At 39.1% G+C, this 14976-nt stretch overlaps 1 protein-coding gene across 1 annotated transcript in view; it reads right to left on the reverse strand.

Moving 5' to 3' along the window:
* The window catches only part of LRRTM4 (leucine rich repeat transmembrane neuronal 4), a 231315-nt gene that overhangs the window by 94232 nt on the left and 122107 nt on the right, over positions 1–14976 (reverse strand). The gene's annotated exons all lie outside the window — the stretch shown is intronic.

Consider the following 14976-nt stretch of genomic DNA (forward strand, 5'->3'; position numbering starts at 1 on the left):
CTGTGAACAATCTGCAGGCAGCACAAACAAGCCTGGACAGAGAATTAATTATAATTGTCAGCAACACTTCAAAAAAAGATGTATCTCTAGTTTTAAAGCTTTGCAAATTTGTAAATAACCAGATATTCTCAAGGAAGGGAATGTTAATAGCATAATTTTAAGAACTACTAGCAAACAGATGTTACTATGATTAAGACAGAAATTGATAAAGAATAGGGTGGGAACTTTTCCCCCATTGTAATTGAGATGTTGTTACTCAAGGGCATCTAAAAAAATATTTCTCTAGCTCCAGTGTAAGCTCTTAGGGATGACTTAATGGTGGGTGAACCATAGAAGGTGTCTGGTCCCACACTTAGCAATATAAATGCCTGCATGTTCTACACTACTACAGGCATGCTCCCCATTTTTTGTTTTTAAAGGGTAAAGGAAATCAACTCCAGTAGCTTATTTTTACATACATCTTCATCTGTTGTAAACTATCTACCTGGGTCTGGAATAACAGTATCACAGCAGCTGCTTGTTGCTGTTGACTCATTGTCTCTTCCATTGCCTAAAGCAGGTTGCAGCCAGAGGTGTTTCTGAAGTGGAAATAACACATGATTCCTGTGGTTAGGAAATTATCAGAAAATTAGCCCTAGGAAAGGATGGAGGAAAATCCTACCAATCTGTCAACAGACTATATTTAATCTTCATATATTACAATAAAATCTTTATTACAGAAAACACCTTCTATCTTAGCAATCAACAATTGTTTATATTGATCACTGCAGTGATTCATAAATGAGCTCTATCATAGCAGAACAGTAACTGTAATTTTATGGTGCTGCCTCTTGGAAGAGACTTTAGCAAAACTCTGATCTTCCACTGCAAACACAGCACTGTTTATAGAACTTGTATGACAAATAAAACACTTTGTAAAGTATATACAGAAAAGCTTTGTGCTAAACTTCTCATTATATAAAAGCTTTCAATGTATTACCAGTTTTAAACAAATCTGCTGAGGGGATATTGTCTCTGCATAACAGTAATGGATTTAGATTACACCATCATCAGGAATCTCTGTTTTTGTGATTGAGCGCGGGCTAAAGGCTTAACGCTTGAAAACAGGGTTGGCCTCACTGATTTATGAGGCCTGAACATAATTAAGCATCCTCCCACTTACTTACTCCCAACTCATGACTTAAAATGCACATAATATACTCCTCAGTACTTCTTTGTCTTTTATACATACATATATATAACCCATTACGTGTGTCTGTACATTACAATGAAAATCTAAGCTGAAAGGATAGCAAGCAAATATGTAGTTGCTCATATCACACATTTGAGTACTTAGATACAAGAGGACTCTCCATTTTCCTAGTTGTTAACTAACTGCTTGTAATAGCATTAAGGTAATATTACAGTAGTGTCCCTAGGATCTGCTAGGCTAAAAAGATTCCCCATAGGACATGCTCTGGGGTTATATAAAAGCGTTTCAAATGTTAGCAAAGAGCCTGATATGATACAACAGCATAATCGAGGAGGAAAAATAAAGTTCAAAGCTAAAAACCTCCAATCCTTCCTCCTCATTCAGGCAGAGTTAGAGCCCTCTTTGCATGGTGCCATATAGACATAAGTCTGAGGCTATCCCAGCAAAGAGGGATTTTAAAAAATGAGAGAGAATGAGTAAGACCAGACATTTGCCCGTACAGTATACGATTAAATGAATAGTGAAGAACAGGTGTGGCATGCTAGTTAAAGTGCTTTGTTGGCTAAATTTAATTAATGTCATTATCCCTGGCTGCCTAGTATATCAGACCTGTAATTAAGCAAATACTCTCCCCTGATAAAAAAAAGTTATTGTAACTAAAGGTTTGACACAAAGATAACTAGAGTTGAAAACAACATTGTCAGGTGGTTCTAAGTCTGTACTTCAACCCTGAGTTGACATTATTCCTGGCATCCCAGTCCATAACTGGGCCATGCTTTCCCCAAAAGAGTATTTATCAATCAAGTGTTGCAATTTAGATTCCTAGTTTAAAACTGGATGCCTTGTAACATGTAAAGGTTAAAATTTCCCTCCCTTTACCAGGGGGAGGGTTTGTATCCATCTTTTCCTTCAAACACCATCAGATTTAGCCTGAAAAGTAGAATTTAGCAGACTGTACTGCAGCACATAATATTTTTATTTATATTATATTATAATATTTTTAAAAGTAACAAGGTCAAAATGAGCAGAAACCATTTTAATCTTCATCCCTTCTACGCTGGAGTAGTTCGATCACCTTAAGGGGATTCAAAATAAAGGTCTGAAAGCCATATGGGGCAACACAAACATTAACCTAGTTTGCCTTCTATGCCCTCCTCACTCCCTCCCCCTCTGCCCACTGGATGCACTTGATTTGTCGTGTTCAAAAATGACTCAGAGCCGAGGTCAGACAACGTGCAGAATGTAACTGTTACTCACTTAACATTCCCATGGATTACCCCAAATGGTGAGATTAGAGCAGTGCAGGCAGCTGGAAACCTCACCCCCCCGTCCTCTCCCTCTGCTTCCATTCGCTGTGTGGAAGGAGGGAAGATACGTACAGAAATACACATCAGCATGCTTTTGGGGGGTCCTAATTTGGCTGTGTTTAAACTTTAGCCTGCGGTCTTATCTCCTTTTGAAGAAACAAGAAATAACTGACTGGATCCTCAGGTGCAAGAAGTCAGAATTGGCTTGAAAAAGATCTCTGGGCTCCATCTAGGGTTAACAAGTGAAATATTTCAGTTAGAGAGGAGACTAGACTGGATTATCTAAACGTTCCTTCTGGCTTTAAAAAAATACATATAGAAATCTGTGAGAGACAGCTGATTATCTGGCTCAGCATCCCAAGCCTGAACACCGGGCTACTGAAGAAACAATTTCAAAACACCAGCTCACGAAAGAAAAAAATGGAAATACAACAGTATGCAAAAGGTTTCTAATTATTGATTTTTACCACTGCCACACAAATTCTGTCCTTAGGCATGCTATACGTTCCCGTTTGCTCTCCATCCCATGGAAAATTGCATGGCAGCAAAATTAAGTCCCACAGATTTAGGTAAGAGCAGAATCCACTGTGCGTCCAGTCTGGTGCAGTCTCTTTCATTTCTATGACTGGCATGATCAGATTATACTGAATTTTAGCTATTTTTTCTTTTTAAAAAAAATATATCCTTTATGCATATCCATCTAGTATTTCAAGTTTTTAGGAAGCTGGAGTTTTATTCTTGCTCTTTGTTGTTTCTGTGCTACATGGAATGAGTACAAAATGCTGGCAAACCAACAAAGGCGCATGCATTTCACATCCCTATTACACAGGGGTAGGCAGCCACACGAAGTACAAGAAAACCCCAGGAGAACACGCAGGAAAACCCACTCAAGTCCCTAGCTCTCCACAGAAGAGAGTGACACAGTATACAGTGTCATCTGTCCAGTAAGATAAGACACTGTGGCAACACATATCTGACACAGATGCAAATACTTACCAGCAAGAATTCTAGCAGTGAGGGAGAAAGAGAGAGTAATTCCACTAGACAAAGATACAGGCTTCCTTAAATTAAAATATAAAGCACAAGCAGGCTTATAGAATTTCCTTATTAGCTTTGAAAAACTACTGTGTATTACAAAGACTACAGAATGCATTTCATTTTTTCAGTCCAGCAAAGAAACCAACTGACGCTCTGCCATTTGTTCATTTACAGCAAATATTAACATGGAACACAATTTTCTGCCTGACACAATCATTTCAATTTTTACCAAGACGAATGTTTTGAACGGCAAAGAATAATTAAATCATTTTCTATTCCAAAAGAAGCCTCACGATCGCATGGTGTGGTTTCACCGTTTTGTAAATCATCTAATGATTTTCTGCTAGTTTAACTATTACCTCCCCATACCAAACTGATTAGTGAACGTGAAATATATGTGGCAGAGGGACTTTCAGGAGGCACCAAGTTCCTAAATCATCCAAAGATTTCCTGCTAGTGTGAATGTTACTTGCCCTATGAAACAGGTTAGGATAATGCATAATCAGCAGGGCCAAATTCCTGTCTGCAATGTTCCTTGTTCATTTCAAAACAAATAATCTGCTACAAAAAGAGAAATTCCACCTTGAAGCTCAAATTTTCAAATTAACTCTTCAGTCACCGAAAAGAAAAATACCTCTCCGTTTGCTCAAGATACTCTCTGTCTCTCCAAAACAAAAGCTGCCAATTAGCTATAATGTACATCTGATTAGGATATATAGAAAAGTCTGTCTGTAGACATAAACTGATATTTTAAAATATAATTCAAATCTGATATACAAGGGTCATAAAACAGTGAAGAGTTGTCATTCTCACTTTTTAAAATGGCTTAGGTGAGCAATGAGCAACTATTTTCTTCGTAAAGAACATGGTCTACATTTCACTTCAAGTGCAGTGTATGAGAATAATTTTACCTAAGCAATTTACAGATCAGGCCTCTTATTCTTTGTTTTGCTCAAAAACGGGGGAGTTACAGGCTCACCTCAAACACAAAAAACCTGACAGAAAAGTATATGATGCTTTGCGCGTTGCATGAATCTGTAAAAAGTTGGATCCTCTAAGTGGAAATGGGATATCTACTACCACTGAAACCTAAAAACGCCTAGTGACAAAGCCGTCTCAAGCCTCCCCAGCATTCATCTAGAAGTTCTGACAGAGAGAGTTTTAAGAAATGTTGAGTGCATTTTCATTTAAAATGAAGCTAAACCGTTCATCCCCAGGAATATCAGAAAAATCTACTCATTTTTTCCCCCACCTTTAAAAATATTGCCCTCACTAAGTAATTCTGATCTCTCTCCGCTACTTTGCAGCCATGAAACACCAGTTTTTTCCAGTTCTCGGTAACATTAGAGAACCAGGCTATCGAAGGAATTCCTTTTATTCTGCTGGATCTTAGAAGCAGGTTAAGTAGGGCTATTTCCCAGGCATCTGTGCAGCAAACACATCCCAGATCGGGAGGCCGACTGCTGCTGCTGTAATTCTGGAATGGGCTCAGACCATTAACAGATAGGGGATGAATGTTAGGCTTCTGGACACACGCAACAGCGTTTTGCTGGAAACAACTCTGATTACAGCTAATGCATTAATGCTCAGAAATGCAACTGAGCAGCCCAGTTCAGTGTATCATGCCTGCCACAATGACGTGAACACCATCCCATCAATAATGCATATTCATTTCTGGCACTCTCATGTTCCTGCTTTTAGACTCCAATTCTGCATCTTATTCCGTACAGTCTGACCTCCGTGCCCTCACAAAGGGATAGTTAAGTTCATAGTTCTGAAGCTTTAGAGTAGAGTTTTATATGATAGCACACTAGAGACCATTGGTGTGATTCAGTGAAAGACAAAGCTCTCAAATTCATACAGAGTAGCTAACTTGGCATCCTAATGAAGTACTGCTCTGTTTTGCAAATGTGAAAACCCGATAAACTAAATGAATTTCTCAAGGTCACAGAAGGAGTCGATAGCAATTTCTAACAGAATGCAGCTGACTGACACCTTAATGGCAGATTGACCATTAATTTGCACTTTGACTCACTCACAGCAGTGCAAAGGCGGACTGAGGCTTCAAAGTCAAATGATTACATTTCAATTTCACTTTGCACTGGTAGAAACAGCGACATAGGTATGGGACAACAGCTAATCCAGTCTCTAAAGAGTAAACTACATGGAAGAACAACTGCTTCATAATCAGAATATATATGCCTTATTCTTGAATCACACATGCCTACATAGCTATCTTAGTTCTGCCAGGCTGCATCAGATAAGTAAGACAGCGCTAATTCTCTTCTGCACCACACATCAGGTGTTCAGATAACCACAGTGATGGGAGGAGCAGAAAACCAGACCAGAACAATGAACGCAGTTGTCACACTGGAAGAATGGGAGTGGAGAAGTAGACTTATACTTTGAATTCCAAATTAAGTTAATTTCTACCAGAAACTAGAGAGCAGGACCAGAGATTCTTTTAGTCTCAATTTAAAGATTTATTTTTCTGGCCATAATGAACCTGCAATTCAAGCTTGCTCAATGATAAAAATTTGAATTTTAAAAGCATGAGGCTAATATATACACACTGAATTTTTAAACCACTGGGGTTTTTTGGGGGGAGGGAGTATGACAAGTTAACAACAGTTCCAAATTATATTAAAGTCTTACTGAAAAGAAAGGAGGACTTGCTTGCATTTACATGCAGCAGAACTGTAACCTTTTCTGCCCACACACCTCCAAAAGCATCATTACTCTATTCTGCTGTTAAAATGACAAAAAAATAACCCTCCGCCCCAAGAGATAATGCAATTTATTAGTATTTTAGTGCTGAATGCACTTGTCAAGTATTTAATCATCTGAGTCTCTACATTGAAAACTGTGCAGAGGGAGTCTGCCACTAGGGAATAGTAACAATCCACAGAAGTGGGAATATTTTTGGAGGATACTTATCAAGAAGAAATGGAGATATCGGTAGGAAAGATGGTACTGCTGCTATTGTATGCTGAGGAAAACATTAGAGGTGGCTGGGGAATAGAATATGTGAGAACAGCAGGGCTCATCCATGCCTTGATTTGCTAAATGCACACTTGAGAAAACTGGTTAGAAAAGATTTGCACACCATGATCTAGGTATGCCTTTGCATACAGAAATAAGAGTTTTCTTTTAAAGGGGCATGGAAGCAACAATCTGTTTGGCAATGCTGCCCCCTTAAAGCCTGCTTGTTGTAGAGATTCCAGGAAAGTCATGATCTTTGTTAAATGAGGGAGACAAAGTCGGAAACTAAAGCTGCTCAAAAGCCTGCTGTAAAAGCTCCAGACCTGGCACTGAAGAAAACTGTAAGGTGATGGAGGCTGTAACTGAAGTGACAGAACAACAGGACAGAAGGCAAAAGTCTCAGTCACACTCCTAGATTTTTCCTTTGGCTCCCTAATCACAACAGCATGAGCTGACAGAATGGAACAGAATTGGGTATAACTCAGAATTTAACAGACACAACTTCTTCTTTAACTTTGCATCATCATCTGTCTCTTCTTTCCTACCTAATTCTTTCATTACTTTTTTCTTATTGCTTCTCCCCAGCCCACCAAGCTGCCTCTTTTCACAGCTTGGCCATTCCTACTTTCACTACAACATTAAAAACTGCTCATTTAGGAACAATACAAAATCCTGGCAACTGACCTTTCTATCAAACTCGATCCATTTGCGCTGTAAAGAATTTCAGGTCTACCTTGTATGAGGAACTCAGTTGGTTTACATCTACAGAGGTTTATGTCTACAGACTTCATATTTATCTTATGAATAGTCTGCTTGCTGTTTTGTCTCACTGTGTAACGGACCACTTTGAATAATCAAAATTTTGTAGCAAAGTCTTTTTTCAGTTAGAAGCTAGTCAAATTTGTTTACATCTGTCATTTCATGCGAGTCTAGCTCAGCACTTATATCATAACACCTGCACTGCTTATTTAGCAGTTACATTTCATCAGTGTCTCAGCCTCCATTTGCACATCAGGATCTACAGATATACGGACAGATCAGGAAGCTGATTTCTTGATCCAGAACAGCTATATTTGAGATACCAAGACATGAGTCAGGAGGTAAAAAAGAGACCAGAGAATATAAGAAAACACATACGAGCCGGTATCAGAGCTGCCCCCAGAAGATGGGACTTTCCCTCCCAGGGAAATTCCACTGTTTCAAATTTAATTTTCCTCTAACAGAAGAACAAGAAAATACCTGCTACTTTCGGCAAAAAAGATCTGAACTTGTTTCAGCCCTTGTAGACAGAAGGTTTTCAATGTTTCTAAGAACGAGTAACACAAAACCTAAGAACACCACCACATATTTCAGTTTTATATACATAACGCCCTGATATTCACAAATCACATGTAAATCTAAGCAATTTATACTGAGCCATCTGCAGCCTACATTGAAGTAAACTATGAACAAAACTGTGTTTCTCCTCAAGGTCTTTACATTCCAGCAGGGTTCCACACTGTATTGCTAATTATAAATCATGTCTTTCCTCCCTGCAAAATGGCAAGTGTGAGAACTATGACACAGGTAAGGATATATCTGGAATTCATAGAAAAATACATGCATTATGTGCTTCACAGTACATATTAAGAATTCATCACCAGGACAAGAAAATAATACTCTACACCTCATCTCATTCACTGGTATTCCAAAAAGCAACCTTAGCTCTCTATGTTCTTTCTATGATGACCTGACAGAGGAACCACAACAGTATTTTGACAATATAGTACCAATCACCTAAAGAAACGTGCTACCTTGTGTCAAAAAAAACCCCACCTCCTTACATAGAGTTGAAAGGCCACTGAATGACAGAATCATTTTGACTGATCATATGGACATGGGAAGCAGAGAAAACTCCAAGAAAGAGAAGCCTCAAGTTTGAGATTCCAGGCAGAAATGCCTTTTGGGAACACAGTGCTGCTTTCGCTAGTGCTTTGACACCAAAAAATGAGAACTAACACCGCTTGCTTCTAATTCCCCCTTCCTGCCTTTTAGGTTAGCTACCAGGAAGCAGACTCAGTTTTTGACGACTGTCTGCTCAGAGTCATATGTGACTGAAGTAAAACCTCCAGCCAACAGTGTGAGAATGTACCCTATGCTAGAACGTCTCATTGCTATGGAAAATTTATCAATTAATATCACTGAGACTTAATCCTCATCGACTAAATCTACTTCTGATGGAATTCCAGCAACCCTTCAAACAACAGGACTATGGTATTACTGCTATCAGCAACATCCACAGCAGCAACAGTAGTGAAATTCCAGAGTAAAAAAGCTAGACAGTCACAGCGCTCACATCTTTTCAAACCATCAGTTTCTGATAGTCACATGGGTGTTAAGTTTCCTTTAATTAGATATGTATGATCCAAATCAGCTTGACTGTGACAACTCATGCATTACTAAGGCGGCACATGACTCCTAAATATACCATACCTTTTGGCAAAGCGATTGAGTCATTCTGCCCACTCCGAAGACATTCTTAGCAATGTGCACCAGGAGCATCAAGACTCAACTACTCTTTCAAAATAATTTTATTTTATCTGTTAGCTTAACAATAAGTTCTAGAGTCCCTCACTGAAAATGTAGCTCCTTGTTACCAAATGCAGTACACACGGACTGTCACATACAATTTATTTCCTTAAAAATCTGAGAGACTAAACAGCCACAGGCTTAGAATGAAAATGGACAGAAGAGGAATAAATAAAAGCAAGGTATGTAGTCTACATGTGTAAAGCGTCCTAGGCAGTAAAACGGTAATATTAATATGAAATTATCCCGAATCATTTTGTTATTATGACTATAGTATTACTTATCAGTGCTTCAGGAAGGGGGAAAGGTAATGAAAACTGACAATAAAGGCATAGATAATTCTGAGGTATTAGCTAGGGGAACTGAAGGGGAGAAGTCACACATTTCTCTTCCACATTTACTTTACTATAATCACGGTTTTGATCTATGTTACTGACATTTACTGCGCTGAAAAGGCCATTACAACTCACCTGGCGAATTACAGGGAGCCATTCCCAGCATGACCCTCACGTGCCCTTTGTGCAGGAGTGCATAGGTGTAAAACATACGAACAACACCACCACTTGGTGATAATTAATTTCAACCTCATTTGCCTCATGCCAGCCCATCAATTCCTCCCTCAGAACAGAACTTCTTTCAAACAGTTGTGAAGAAAATGTCACTGAGGTAATATATGGTTCGGCCATAACATACTATTAGCTGCACTTCCAGCCATGTGGATGAAAACAGTGCTTGGTGCAAGCACTCTACCACAAATCATTAAGTAACTTAATTCACAGATCTACCCATTGGCTGACAAAAGCCAATCACTTCACCAAGTGATTTCACCTCCGGCAATTATATACGTTCCCACTGCTGTTGGGAAAGACAAGACGACAACAAAACTAAACCTTGGTAGTCTCAGAATCCAGTCTGGCCACTGTGAAGTCAGTGCCAGACTGCAGTAAATCCTAGATTCTCTTTTTGCCAAACTCAAGTATTGGAAATGTAACTTTGGTCACTTCACAGGATGTTGAAGCAGGAGCCCTCTGGAGAAAGGAAAACAATTAACCAGTTAGGAGCTGCATATTTTGAGTGCTGTACTGTGCCATCTGGACAGCATGTGCTGAGCCAGGAGCTTAAGGTTTGCTGCACAAGACAGCTCAGTTTTAGAATTCAAACCACTGCTATGCTAAGTGCTCTTCGGATATGAGGTCTTCATTTGAGACTACAGACAAATCATATTACCTGCTCCTTGCAGCACTCAATTGCATTTTTAATGTGCAGAAGGAGGCACCAGTTATGTTCTAGTGACTTTTAGTTTTGTTTAGACTTACAATTCTGTCTGGCAATTGTGAATACCGATTCTTGGATTTCAAAAGTAGGCACCTTTAGCACAGGGGTGATAAGCGACACAATTACACAGCGAGTCAATGATCAAAGCCCTGATTCTGTTTTACAATTCTAGTCACTGGACTGCTTTAGCTCCCTCAGCAATGCTCTTCAGATCAAAAGAGCCTCGCCTTGACAAAGGCCCACATGTACAGTGATGCAATTTCTATAAATAGCGAGACGTGAACCTTAGTGGCTGGCAGAGGTGACAGAATATTGACTCTTGTGGTTTTACAGTAGTTGTAACTACAGCAAGAGCTGTTACAGATATCCATACAGGCTAACAAACAGGATGGCACCTGCCTGAAGCCACGTACCATAAATCTTTGTCATTCCTCCAATACAAAATAAAGTCAGTGGCCACCATTCAGAGGGTGCTAGCACAGCCCGACACAAAAATCTTGTCTCTATACTGATCTTTCAAGATGCATATGCATGCTGTAAAATACCTGTAATTAAAAAGATCATCCACTTCAATGACCCACGACATGCTCCTACCCCCTCCCGTGAATCTCTTTACTGAGGCAGGCAGAATACTACCTTATGTAGTACGGTAGAGCATATGGCATATCTAAAGCTGATGTCCCCATGTCACATCTCATATCTATAATTAAGACACTTGCCCGATTGTATTCAGAACTCCCATGCTACTTCCCTAAAATCAAAGCTAGAGTTACTGCGAGTGTTGTGGGAAGGCAGCACCAGAATCACATTTCTGTAGAACCCAGTTCTCTTTCTCCTGACATTTTCTATAGTACTCAGAAAGATTCTACTTCACAGAAGTCCCTATTTTATTGTATCATCGTGATCACTTTTTCCTTGTACTTCTGCATGGCGTTTTTTGACATGCTTTTTTTAATCTTCATGAAAAACTGTTGTCATATGTTTAATGAATAATGAAACATAAAAATAACAATTCATTTTGTATTGAGATTTCCCTCCCTAAATTAAACAACCCAATTATTCCCTACTCTCATTAAATAAGTCACTTTTATAAGGCTATTTTATAATACACCTAATGTCACTTGGCTCCCAACTATTCTGAACCCAATTATAAAAAAAACGGTACCATCTTTATTGCTTTCAGCCCATATTATGCCATTATACTCCTGGCTCCTGAGAATAGTTTTATAATAAAACAGGTTGCAAGAATGAAAATCAACACTGATATTCAACAGTAAGTCTGGCTAAACAATCTCAGACCTTTAAAAGAGTAATGGGTAAACTGAGCCAGAGGGTGATCCACTGACCACCTACTTTTGACCTTTTCTAAATGCATATATTTTGCACACAGAAGGTAAGTAATTTCCTAGAAGTTAACACAGAAGGGCAATGGCAGAACTAGAAACAAAACTTTTAGATTTCTCAGTCTCAATTTTCACATAAATTTATTAGTTGGTGAATTAATTTGGTTCAAGGGGAACTATACATGACAAAACAGAAGCATTCAGCCAAAAAGTCCTCAGGAGCAGATTTTCTGCTGATACACAATAGGACAGTTTTACTGGCTTTCAAGTTAACCTCCAAACACATGGCCATACTTGAGAACTGTAGGCTTATAGAGACGGGTAGCTTGCCCGAGGGCTAGGAGTACTGCAAAGGAACCATCACTGAAATTGTGGTTTAGGAGTTATTACAGGAATGAGGAGAGACTGATCAAGCTACAAAGTCATCCAGTGAGCAGATAGGAGGAGCAAAGGGCCAGGACTGCAGTTACTGTCCAGGGCCTCCATTTCTCCCACTGCTTCCGACTGCAAACATTGTCACCATCGCATCAAAAACATTATGCAATTTCCTTGGCTTCAGAGCTTAATGACAGGTTTTAGAATAAAGGACCTTTTCCACTAAGATTTTGAAACTTTTTGCATAGAGCAGATATATACAGATGCATTTCCAAGCTCGGGAAGCATTTGAAGGAGTAGTTTCCGAAGTTTTTATTACACATTAAACCACAATCTCATTTCTTGGTGTTACGGGGATTTGTACATGTTAACAATATGATTCAGCAAGGCATGCAGTTTTCACGAGGGGGTGGGAGAAGGCAAATGCAAACTGTCAAGTCGCATATATGAGGGCTAAAATCTCAATCGAGCATTTTGAAAGCTTGTCAGGAAAATTAATTACCCTCTTGATTTAAGGAGTTCATTTTTGTCCCCACAGACAAAGGCAGCATTTAACTATTAAAAGCTTATATTGGTCCACAACTGACATCCGATTCATAACATAGCCAAAGGCAAAATATAGCGTATTCAAAATAGAGATCCCCCGGGCACCTAGTTCTTTACCCAGTCTGTGTATTGTTTTGACTTTTGTCAAAGTTTCCCTAACAGGAAACCCTACACTTATGCAGAAAGATTTGTCAAGAAGTTCTTTGATTCATTGTTTTATTCCCTCAGAGGAGTGATTTTTAACTCTAGTTTTCTGTGAGAACAGGACACTTCAAAAATTAACAAAAATCCCCACATTAGATGGAAAATGCTTAATTAGCCTCAGAACACACACACTTCATGCCCTGGCTCAAAAGTAAGCTGTCTACCCTGGTGGCTAAACTCTAACAAAGAAGAAAATCAGGGCTCACTTCCTTCCATGCTATTCATTTGTGTCCATTAAGTTCACATGAAAAGGCAGCCCAATGAGTAATAAGGTCTAATGCAAGACACTGAGCAGGCGTAAACAGGGTGTGCAAACATGAGATGAAACAGAGCCCCTGAAATTAAACGTGGGTTTTTTTTAAGGAGACAAATGGGTCATAGTCTATTTTGGAATGTAATTTTTTTTTGTTCTCCAGAAGGGAGAGTTAGCCTAAGCAAACCTGGAGCCGTGTATACTTGGAGAGAGAAAAAAAACCACAAACCACCCCCCCCCCCAAAAAATCTTCAAGTACGTGCAAGGTAGAATAAAAAGAAAGATAATTCTGTTCTTCAATCATCAACCCCCACAACACGTGGCAGCAATCACAAAACAGGAGAAACTGTAAAGTGTATATAGAAGAAAATGTAAAAAATATAATTTGGCAAACAAAGATCAAAAGCACATATTAACAACAGAAATTTTCAAAACACTGCAAAAGCCTCGCCCATTTGAGATCAGATATAATGGAAAACTCACGAGAAAATCTTTTTCTACCTTCCTCTACATATGAAACCATTCTTCAGCAGCACTGTCCAGCCATAACTGAATTAAGTCTCTGGATTACTTTATGAAGTAGGTAAGAATTATCACCTATGTTTTAAGTGCGCAAAAGGATTTCTCAGTGTCAGCAGATGAGTCAGTAGTGAAGCGAGGCCATCACACAGCTTACTGTAACCCATAAATCATATCAGGATGAATAAACGCATCCAACTTTATACCCATTCAAGTAAAGGGAAGGTTGCCCATATCATCAAGGAAAAGTAGCCCACTAATATTCTTTTCCTTTTCAGATCTTTCAAACTCCTAATCTAACACTTCTGCCTTATCTGCATGAGTCTGACTTCCGTAACAGGACAGCATTCTTTCGCTACAGTCAACTCAACATCAGATTCCCTGCTGTAATTCCTCTCAAGCCCTTAACGCTGTAAAAGTCATCAAGTGAGGACTTTATTTTGATATGCAAGCAAGGCACATAGCATTAAAAATGACCAAAAAAAAAAAAAAAAAAAAAAAAGACCCAGTACAGTCTTACAGGAGATATGATTAGCAGATGTGCCCCAAAATGTCACATAATCATATAAATGTTCTTACAGGAGTGCTAAGCAAGGAGACCTTCAGACATTTAACTCTTCTCCTTCATGATATTTTTACTGAATAATGCAAGGAGAGTATCAGCAATTGTTCTTTGAGCTGACTCACACGTGCAGTACAAAATTTCTTTTAATTTGTCAGCATTTCATAATCTCTATGTGGTTAGATGCACAGAAAACCATTCGAGGTTTAGGGGATTTATGCTTGATATCTCCCCCCCTCCCCACATGATTAATGCTGGTTTACACTCCATTAAAAAATTAGGCCATAAAACTGCCCTAATGCATATGATACGGTCTTCGGTTGGGCTAAAGAGTAGTGAAAGACCCAGTTAATTTTATTACAAAGATTGATTTCTTGTCACCATATTAGCTTTACACATGTAAACTACCAGATACTTGGGTTTACCCTATCAGCCAAGCAGAAGCAGAAGTATAGGCATCTGGAGTCAGCCTACCAGACAATGAGGGGAGAAAACCAACACAAATCGGGGGCTTTGGCAGGAGATGGGAGGGACAGAAGAAGGGTGGCAGGGGAAGTAGTATTTCTGGGTCACCAAACATGACCTGGTTTAAAAATAACAACAACAAAAAACCCCACAACATACACAGGAAGTAAAAAAACCAGAAGAAACCCCTAAACATTCAAATGAAGTAATTCCAGCAAGGTACTAGAGGCTAGATTTTTAAAAGAATCCAGCACCCAGCACTAGAGCTAGCAATGTTGGGTGACCGCTAGTTTCTGGAGCTCCTTTCTGGTCTCATCAAAGGTGTGAATTATTTGAAACTCTGCCCC

This window comes from Pygoscelis adeliae, unplaced genomic scaffold (assembly GCF_000699105.1).
Source record: "Pygoscelis adeliae isolate BGI_AS28 unplaced genomic scaffold, ASM69910v1 Scaffold372, whole genome shotgun sequence".
Classification (NCBI taxonomy): domain Eukaryota; kingdom Metazoa; phylum Chordata; class Aves; order Sphenisciformes; family Spheniscidae; genus Pygoscelis; species Pygoscelis adeliae.